Raw genomic sequence first — 11,162 nt, forward strand, 5'->3', positions numbered from 1 at the left:
ACAAAGCAGCCAATCACAGGCCGACATGCCAGACACCGCGTCCTATGGAGCTGTATGGGGCGTTCCCAGTTTAGTGTACGCAGACAGCCGGGGCGCCGGGGGTTGCTGTGACGTGGACGTGGAGACGCCTCCTGGGGAATAGGGACATGTACAGTAGCAAACTTTCTAAGGATGGGAGAGGTCGTTGCCCATGGCAACCTATCAGCTTCTAGTATTCATTTTATGGACTGTGCTAGTTAAATGATAGCTGGAAGCTGATTGGTTATGATTGATATGGTGTCAATGGTTGCGGGGTGTACAGAGCTGTCTCTCCAATCCATCAATAGCCCAGGAATGTCACCGACTCCGAGTGCTCCACCCGAGGGTTGTACTAAAAGGATGATCACAAAAAGGGATGATTGTTTGTAGTTCCTATTCACACCTCTAGATTTCACTCTATTATTAACTTTAACTGATAATTTACAAACTACAGCAACCACATAAGCTTTTAAATGATATATTTATAGTTAAAAAACAGTTTTCTCTAACGTCCTAGTGGATGCTGGGGACTCCGTAAGAAACATGGGCAATAGATGGGCTCCGCAGGAGACAGGGCACTCTAAGAAACTATTAGGACTACTGGTGTGCACTGGCTCCTCCCTCTATGTCCCTCCTCCAGACCCCAGACCCAGTTAGAATCTGCGCCCGCTCAGAGCTGGGTGCACTTTAGTGAGCTCTCCTGAGCTTGCTAATAAGAAAGTATTTTATTAGGATTTTTTATTTTCAGAGAGATCTGCTGGCAACAGACTCTCTGCTACATGGGACTGAGGGGAGAGAACCAAACCTACTAACTGCGGATAGGTTGCGCTTCTTAGGCTACTGGACACCATTAGCTCCAGAGGGATCGAACACAGGAACTCAACCTTGGGCGTCCGTTCCCGGAGCCGCGCCGCCGTCCCCCTCGCAGAGCCAGAAGACAGAAGCCGGCGAGTGAAGCAAGAAGACATCAAAATCGGCGGCAGAAGACTCCTGTCTTCATATGAGGTAGCGCACAGCACTGCAGCTGTGCACCATTGCTCCCACACTAACCCACACACTCCGGTCACTGTAGGGTGCAGGGCGCAGGGGGGGGGGGGGGGGGGGGGCGCCCTGGGCAGCAATTGAGTACCTCCTGGCAAAATAGAGCATATATACAGCTGGGCACTGTATATATGCATGAGCCCCCGCCATTATTTTACACAAAATCGCGGAACAGAAGCCCGCCGTTGAGGGGGCGGGGCTTCTTCCTCAGCACTCACCAGCGCCATTTTCTCTCCACAGCTCCGCTGAGAGGAAGCTCCCCAGGCTCTCCCCTGCAGAAGCACGATAGAAGAGAGTGAAAAGAGAGGGGGGGCACATAAATTTGGCGTAAAAACAATATATACAGCAGCTACTGGGTTAACACTACTGCACACCGAGTGAAAAATATTACTTCATAATAGTCAGATAATACGGAGATCTTAGTTGCGTATATCTGCAGATATAGGGTTAAGCCCCCAGGCCGATCGACAAGGCTTCTCCGTCACTGGGGGTCCCTAATACTAGGTATGGGTCCGGGGAGCAGGACCCCACGATGTCGGCACAGGTCGGCCACCCCAGGTCAGCACACAGGTTAGAATTAATAGGGGTTAATAAGAAGCACAGAAGTGCTATGTAAGTGGTGTGATTAAAATAATATATACAAAGTGATAGGGAAAATCATAAGTGTTAATAAAGTGTTAGGGTGTGCCGACCTGAAGCAGCCCAGCCATACCGACACAGGGGCCACCGCACCCCACACCCACCCCATAAATAATTACAAATATGTCTGGGTTAAATTCCCAGTGTAAGGCCACATGGTAATGGCTCCTACAGCATCTGAGAGCCAGCTTACCTGGGGATACCCCTGGCTTCCCCTATGGCACTCTGGAGTCAGCAATCCCTCCTAATGCTGACCCATTCATGCCTTTCTAAATACAATGCACAAAGTGGAAAGCTGCTCAATCAGATTGTAATGTCACTCAGGTGCTAAAAGGGAGGGGTAATTCTGTGTAGGAAAAAACTATGTGTTTCCTAATGCACACCGAGTGAAAAATATTACTACATAATAGTCAGATAATACGGAGATCTTAGTTGCGTATATCTGCAGATATAGGGTTAAGCCCCCAGGCCGATCGACAAGGCTTCTCCGTCACTGGGGGTCCCTAATACTAGGTATGGGAGGGATTGCTGACTCCAGAGTGCCATAGGGGAAGCCAGGGGTATCCCCAGGTAAGCTGGCTCTCAGATGCAGTAGGAGCCATTACCATGTGGCCTTACACTGGGAATTTCTCTGACGTCCTAGTGGATGCTGGGAACTCCGTAAGGACCATGGGGAATAGCGGCTCCGCAGGAGACTGGGCACATCTAAAGAAAGCTTTAGGACTAGCTGGTGTGCACTGGCTCCTCCCCCTATGACCCTCCTCCAAGCCTCAGTTAGATTTCTGTGCCCGACGAGAAGGGTGCACACTAGGGGCTCTCCTGAGCTCTTTGTGAAAGTTTTAGTTTAGGTTTATTATTTTCAGTGAGACCTGCTGGCAACAGGCTCACTGCATCGTGGGACTAAGGGGAGAAGAAACGGACTCACCTGCGTGCAGAGTGGATCGGGTTTCTTAGGCTACTGGACATTAGCTCCAGAGGGACGATCACAGGTTCAGCCTGGATGGGTCCCGGAGCCGCGCCGCCGGCCCCCTTACAGAGCCAGAAGAGCGAAGAGGTCCGGTGAAATCGGCGGCAGAAGACGATCCGGTCTTCAGATAAGGTAGCGCACAGCACCGCAGCTGTGCGCCATTGCTCTCAGCACACTTCACACTCCGGTCACTGAGGGTGCAGGGCGCTGGGGGGGCAGCGCCCTGAGACGCAATAAATCGATTAAAACCTTATATGGCTAAAATAAATGCATCACATATAACTCCTGGGCTATATGGATGCATTTAACCCCTGCCAAAACATATAAAAAAACGGATGATAAGGACGCCGAGAAAGGGGCGGAGCCTATCTCCTCAGCACACTGGCGCCATTTTCCCTCACAGCTCAGTTGGAGGGAAGCTCCCTGGCTCTCCCCTGCAGTCACTACACTACAGAAAGGGGTTAAAAAAGAGAGGGGGGCACAAATTAGGCGCAGTATAAACAATACAGCAGCTATAAAGGGAAAAACACTTATATAAGGTTATCCCTGTATATATATAGCGCTCTGGTGTGTGCTGGCAAACTCTCCCTCTGTCTCCCCAAAGGGCTAGTGGGTCCTGTCCTCTATCAGAGCATTCCCTGTGTGTGTGCTGTGTGTCGGTACGTTTGTGTCGACATGTATGAGGAGAAAAATGATGTGGAGACGGAGTAGAGTGTCTGTAATAGTGTTGTCACCCCCTAGGGGGTCGACACCTGAGTGGATGTACTGTTGAAATTGCGTGACAGTGTCAGCTTTGTATTAAAGACAGTGGTTGACATGAGACAGCCGGCTACTCAGCTTGTGCATGTCCAGACGTCTCATACAGGGGCTCTAAAGCGCCCGTTACCTCAGATACAGACGCCGACACGGATACTGACTCCTGTGTCGACGGTGAAGAGACAACCGTGATTTCCAATAGGGCCACACATTGCATGATTGAGGCAATGGAAAATGTTTACACTTTTCTGATAATATGAATACCACCAAAAAAAAAAAGGGGGTATTATGTTTGGTGAGGAAAAACTTCCTGTAGTTTTCCTGAATCTGAAAAATAAAATGAGGTGTGTGATGATGCGTGGGTTTTCCTCCGATAACAATTGATAATTCTAAAAAGTTATTGGCAGTATACCTTTTCCCGCCAGAGGTTAGGGTGCGTTGGGAAACACCCCCTACAGATGAAAAGGCGCTCACACGATTGTAAGAACAAGGGCTCTACCCTCTCTTGAGATGGCCGCCCTTAAGGATCCTGCTGATAAAAAGCAGGAGGGTATCCTAAAATGTATTTACACACATACTGGTGTTATACTGCGACCAGCAATCGCCTCAGCCTTGATGTGCAGTGCTGGGTGGCGTGGTCGGATTCCCTGACTGGAAATATTGATATCCTAGATAAGGACAGTATATTATTGCCTATAGAGCAATTAAAAGATGCTTTTCTATATATGCATGATGCACAGCGGAATATTTGCCGACTGGCATCAAGTATAAGTGCGTTGTATTCTACCAGTAAAGTGGTCAGGGATTCCAAACGGCATTTGGAAGTATTGCCTTAAAAAAGGGGATGTACCCTAGGTCGCCTCTCAAAATAAGACGCCGTATTATCAGGCGCAGTCCTGGTTGGCAAGCGGACAAAAGGGTTCCTCTTTTCTGCTCGTGACAGAGGGAGAGGAAAATGGCTGCAGAGATCAGCCAGTTCCCAGGAACAGAAACCCTTTTCCGCCTCTGCCAAGCCCTCAGTATGACGCTAGGGCTTTACAAGTTCAGGCACGGTGGGGGCCCGTTCTCAGTGAATTTCAGTGCGCAGTGGGCTCACTCGCAAGTAGACCCCTGGATCCTTCAGGTAATATTTCAGGGGTACAAATTGGAATTCGAGACGTATTCCCCTCGCCGTTTCCAAAAGTCTGTTTTACCGACGTCTCCCGCTGACAGGGAGGCAGTTTTGGAAGCCATTCACAAGCTGTATTCCCAGCAGGTGATAATTAAGGTACCCCTCCTGCAACAGGGAACGGGGTATTATTCCACACTATTGTGGTACCGAAGCCAGACGGCTCGGTGAGACCGATTTTAAAATCTAAAATCTTTGAACACTTACATACAGAGGTTCAAATTCAAAATTGAGTCACTCAGAGCAGTGATTGCAAACCTGGAAGAAGGGGACTACATGGTGTCTCGGGACATCAAGGAGGCTTACCTTCATGTCAAAATTTGCCCTTCTCACCAAGGGTATCTCAGGTTATGGTACAGAACTGTCACTATCAGTTCAGACGCTGCCGTAGGGATGGTCCACGGCACCCCGGGTCTTTACTGAAGTAATGACCGAAATGATGATATTCCTTCGAAGGAAGGGAATTTTAGTTATCCCTTACTTGGACGATTCCCTGATAAGGGTAAGATCCAGAGAACAGTTGGAGGTCGGTGTAGCACTATCTCAGGTAGTGTTGCGGCAGCACGAGTGGATTCTCAATATGCCAAAATCGCAGCTGGTTCCGACGACTTGTCTTCTGTTCCTAGGGATGATCCTGGACACAGTCCAGAAAGACGGTGTTTCTCCCGGAGGAGAAAGCCAGGGAGTTATCCGAGCTAGTCAGGAACCTCCGAAAACCGAACCAAGTCTCAGTGCATCAATGCACAAGGGTTCTGGGTAAAAATGGTGGCTTCCTACGAAGCAATCCCATTCGGCAGATTCCACACAAGAACTTTCCAGTGGAACCTACTGGACAAATGGTCCGGGTCGCATCTTCAGATGCATCAGCGGATAACCCTGTCACCAAGGACAAGGGTGTCCCTCCTGTGGTGGTTGCAGAGTGCTCATCTTCTAGAGGGCCGCAGATTCGGCATTCAGGACTGGGTCCTGGTGACCACGGATGCCAGCCTGCAAGGCTGGGGAGCAGTCACACAGGGAAGAAATATCCAGGGCTTATGGTCAAGCCTGGAGACATCACTTCACATAATATCCTGGAACTAAGGGCCATTTACAATGCCCTAAGTCAAGCAAAGCCTCTGCTTCAGGGTCAACCGGTATTGATCCAGTCGGACAACATCACGGCTGTCGCCCACGTAAACAGACAGGGCGGCACAAGAAGCAGGAGGGCAATGGCAGAAGCTGCAAGGATTCTCCGCTGGGCGGAAAATCATGTGATAGCACTGTTAGCAGTGTTCATTCCGGGAGTGGACAACTGGGAAGTAGACTTCCTCAGCAGACACGACCTCCACCCGGGGGAGTGGGGACTTCACCCAGAAGTCTTCCAACTGATTGTAAACCGTTGGGAAAAACCAAAGGTGGACATGATGGCGTCCCGTCTTAACAAGAAACTGGACAGATATTGCGCAAGGTCAAGGGACCCTCAGGCAATAGCGGTGGACGCTCTGGTGACACCGTGGGTGTACCAGTCAGTGTATGTGTTCCCTCCTCTGCCTCTCATACCAAAAGTACTGAGAATCATAAGAAGGAGAGGAGTAAGAACGATACTCGTGGTTCCGGATTGGCCAAGAAGGACTTGGTACCCGGAACTTCAAGAGATGCTTGAAGGGTTAAAACATGCTTTATGAACTCTTATGTGTTTGCAATGGATGCGTGCTGCCCTGTGTTAGATGCCTTTGTCTCTCATACAGATACCAGGCTTGTGTGGGTCTGGCATCCAAGGTCAGCTCTATACTAGATGAAACCTGCTTTTTCTACTTCTGTGTGTTACTAAAAGATCCTTTGTTAAGTTCCGTCTGATGCAACGTATATAACATCTGCCTAGCAACTGCTATATCCAATTATGTTATGTCAAGTATTAACCACCCCTACGTACCCCACCCAGGAACCTACCCCTAAGCCAATGAGCCCTTTTACACTTGTCAGTTACACCCATATGCATTGCCTTATATACTTTTGTTAACCTCATAATAAAACAGTGTGAATTTCTACTGCTTGTGTGTGCATGTACCTTGTGGCTAAAAGTTCACACTCCAGACGTCTAAGAGGCCATCACATCGAGGGTTAAGAATATAAGGTCATATCCTTTCAGCTGGGGGCTATGTCCGGAATTCAGTGATCGTCCCTGGATGGTAAAGATAGAGAATTTATTGTCTGTCTTTGCCATACAGGATTGCGGTCATACACTGAAGCTGAATCCGTGTCAGTGTTCCGGGAACACGTGACAAGGTAATATTTAAGTCCGGGACTTAATATTACGAAGTTTTATGTAAAAGCATAAAACAGGTATCAGGGATACCATAGAATCTTTAATGTCTGGGACTTAAAGATACGTCTGAGAAAGGACCAGGCGTCCAAGCGCAATTCTCCAAAGACGTCAGTATCTGGGATACTTAAAAATATAGACCTGGGGTCTATACGTAACGTAGAGAATACCCCGATTTGATCGCCTATATATTTTTGTATGTTTGTAGTGAGATAAGTTCTTATATTTGGTCCAGACGGCTGGTAAGTTTTCGTCTGCCAGATATCTTTACTCAAACACTTTTCTTGCTTCCTGTTTAAAACGCTGTATTTTTCTGACATCTTGTACGAAGGTAAGCGTACCCGTCAAAAGATTTCATGTTCTCATTATACAGATAATATTGTGATATTGTCAATGACTAATTAACTGGTTAAGCTGATGCATGTATAAGTAGAGTGTTGTATATTTTAGATAATTTTCTTTTAAAAGTTGTACTGTTGATTTATATTACTGTCTGACAATGGGCTCTAGTCAGAGTAAAAAACTGCATATCCCCCGCCCCTCCCTGGTGAGACATGCAAGATGTATGTCGCCCGCAACTCTACCTCAGAGTATTATTTAGTTAACCCATGGGTGGATAATTTAGCGGGATGGACAGAGAAAGCAGGACAGGACCCATTCCTACGGGAAGGCAGTAATTACCCTTTCTATATGGAGATTTAAGAAAAAATGTCAGTTTAGCACAGAAGCGAAACTGCAGAGAACTGTAAATCTTTGAAAATCCCTCTCGCCTCCCCCCTTTGCATTCCAATGTATCCTGCGCTCAGAGACACAAATCTCTTGGCAGCAGTAACCCTTTCACACTAAATGGGATCGCCTCCGGCTTCACTGCTGGAGGGTGCGTCCACTAGCTCTATCCCTAACGCATCAGTAACCCAGAGTTTAGCTAATAGTAAAACACTGTCCCAAGCCCACTATTACCCTCGATGGCTGTATATCTTATTTGCGCAAAGCTTGCAAAGGACGCAGCTATACACATATGAAGGAAGTTTTTTTTTTGCCTGTGTTTTTTTTTGCCTGTCGCTGTAGCTTGTAAACAGAAACCTTCATAGTCTGTTACTGCGTTTTGGAAAAGGTTTAAGGACTGCTGGACAGATGACGCTGGCTTACCTTTGCTTAACTCAGAAAGCTTACTCACTTCCCCACTCACTCATAACTATCAGAACTCCAGACGCACCCCGCAGTCAGGGAACATTCCAAAGACCCCGCGCACTGACGGGGCCCGGAGGAGGGTATCCCAGCCTTTATTCAACTCTCCCGTCATAGTAAAGATTCACCTCTGCTGCCACTTATTATAAATGGAAGTAAAATTCCCTTTTTAGTGGACAGCGGTGCAACAACCAGTGTTTTGTGTTCTGACCTATGCAGTATCCCCTCTCACCAGAAAAGATAGAAGGTCTCCGCCCCATGATACAGCAATTCTTACAACAGGGTATCTCAGACATATTGTATCACCATACTGTACTCCTGTGAACCCTGTTGCCAAAGCTGATGGCAGTATAAGATTTGTACAGAATCTCAGAGCAATCAATCAGCTAATTGTCCCAATTGCACCAATTGTTCCAGATGTAAACTCACTCATTTCTGCAATCCCTGCAGATGCTGCGTTCTCTGTAATTGATTTGAAGAATGCTTTTTTTTTTTCAGCATACCTGTAGATTCACAGACACAATTACTTTTGCCTTTTCTTTTGAGGGTAAACAACTTACCTGGTGCAGATTATTGACGCACCTGTTGTCTCCAGGCCACATTGGGGCCCTGGCAACCTCACCATGGTTCAGTCCTGCTACAGTATGCAGATGATCTGCTGCTCTGTAGTAAAACTGAGGAGGCCTGCCGAGAGGATGATGTTTCATTACTAAACTGGCTTTGTGAATGTGGACACAAGGTGTCCAAAATAAAAATGCAATGGTGTAAAAAGCATGTTGATTACTTAGGTTTTGTGCTCACTCAGGGAGAGAGGAAAGTCAGTCCACAACGCATACAGTCTGTATTGGGCCTGGTCACCCCAACTACCCAGAGGGAACTACTGTCCTTCCTGGGTATGGTAAATTACTGCAGACAGTGGATATCTGATTGCTCTTATTATGATAACATTTTGAGACAAGCCACACTGAAGGACAAACCTAAAACTGTACAATGGTCACAAGAAATGTTAACTGCATATGAAAGTTTAAAATGTATGTTGATAAAAAGTCCGGCACTTGGCCTCCCCAGTTATGTGCTACCTTTCCATCTATATGCAAGGGACAATTGTAAAACCATGGCGGGGGTGCTCACACAGTTTCATGGAGGGAAGTTGCGCCCCGTGGCATTTTTTTTCCAAAGTCATGCCAGTGTCTGTGCAAGGTATGCCTGCCTGCCTCAGGGCTTTGGCAGCCTGTGCAATGGTTGCAGAAATGGCCACTAACCTCACTTTAGGCCACATCACAGTACTCCACACCACACATGATGTCCTGGCAATACTTAAAGGCTTACACACACAGCACATGTCAGCACAACGCCTTAGTGGATATGAAGTACTCCTTTTGAGTAACCCTACCCTTACCATTAAATACACTGCTAGTTCTTCTGGCCCTGCACCCATTCTCAATGCCCTTTTAGGCTTGAAAGGTCCCGAGGATGAACCACCCGACCTACATGACTGTGCTGCTTCCATTGACGCTGAAACTTCTCCCAGACTTGACATGTCTCCCGTTCCCATACCAGGCGCAGACATTGTTTTTGTTGACGGCTCCTGTAGTAGGCTCAATGACAATACATACCAGGCTGGCTATGCCATTGTCACCCTCCCTGATACTGTGTTGGAAACCCTACCAATACCTTATCAGTCCGCGCAAGCTGCAGAACTCATTGCACTCACTAGAGCATGTCCCTCCCTTTACAACGTCCATCTGCTCACTCAACTTCAAGCTGCTGCGACTAATACTGATCTCTCCGACTGGACTTACCCAATTCTGCAGAAAAAATCCTAAATCAGGATTAATCTGCAAAGAGGGGAAACCCTGTATGCCCCAGTCCAGTGCCCCTTTGCTCGTTGCCCAGTGCCGTGGTGTTGGTCACCGTGGTGAAGCCACAACACTCCTCCTACTAACCAATGATTTTTATGTTACTAATGCCAAATCACTTGTGGACCAGTATGTTAGCAGATGCATCACTTGCCTCAGGAACAACCCTAATAAAGCTAAACACCAGCATCTTGAATACCCCACAGAAAACTCTAGGATACTCACCCTTTGAAATACTAATGGGTAGACCCTTTTCCTACACCCTGGGCTAAGAAACCACTAGTAATACAGGAAGGAGATCTAGAACTTATAAGGGAAGAGTATGTCAGGTCCCTGATAACAAAACTGAATGAAATTGAACATGAGGTTGTTTGTAAAAACCCTTTTGAATCCACAGGAACCTACACACCCCTTTAAAGTCGGAGACAGAGTCGTGGTGAAGGTGCTCCCCAGGAACAAGAGCCCAGGAGACTTCACCTATGGTCCAGAGACAGAGGTCGTAGCAGTTACCCGGACAGCAGTCCTGATAGAGGAAAGTCCTACCTGGATCCATGCATCCCGAGTAAAAAAGGTTCCTAGACCAGACCTAGAGAGGGAAGCAAGTGATTCCAGTGAGGTACGAACCGGGGCAGACAGCCCTGACCTCCCACCTAGCGAAGAAAGAAGAACAGAAGAAGATGAGGAACCTGTCCCCTATCTTTATCCTGGGGACTATCTCGATAGCCCTACTGGCCCTCATTCACCTCACAATATGTGAAGTCGACATCACACAAACAAATGGATCCCCACCTTGTGGTATAATTGCTCTAACACACACGTAGCCACATATATCCTTGACTATTTTATGTTCCCCAAAATTGCTGATGACAAATATTATATACAACAAAGGAGGAAATCAGGAATGTCTGAGACAGTATATATTTGTGTTACTGACGAATGGTACTATGACATTAGATATTATGGATCTAATTGTAATTCCTGGGAAGCTGTGGGGTGGAATACAGGAGCAGATTGGAAATATGGCCCATCATTTGCAAAAAATAGATATAGCAAATATCCCCAAAACAAACCTTTAAAAGCCCCATATTGCCACTTCTAAAGATATGGTGGCTATTACTAACCCTACCTTTGAAGACACCCTAGCTATTGAAACTGGTTTCTCTGACATTAATTTTGGTTGGAATGGATGAAGTATAGTGCTAACAAACACAATAAAAGCAACTG

This window comes from Pseudophryne corroboree, chromosome 6, assembly GCF_028390025.1.
Source record: "Pseudophryne corroboree isolate aPseCor3 chromosome 6, aPseCor3.hap2, whole genome shotgun sequence".
Lineage (NCBI taxonomy): Eukaryota > Metazoa > Chordata > Amphibia > Anura > Myobatrachidae > Pseudophryne > Pseudophryne corroboree.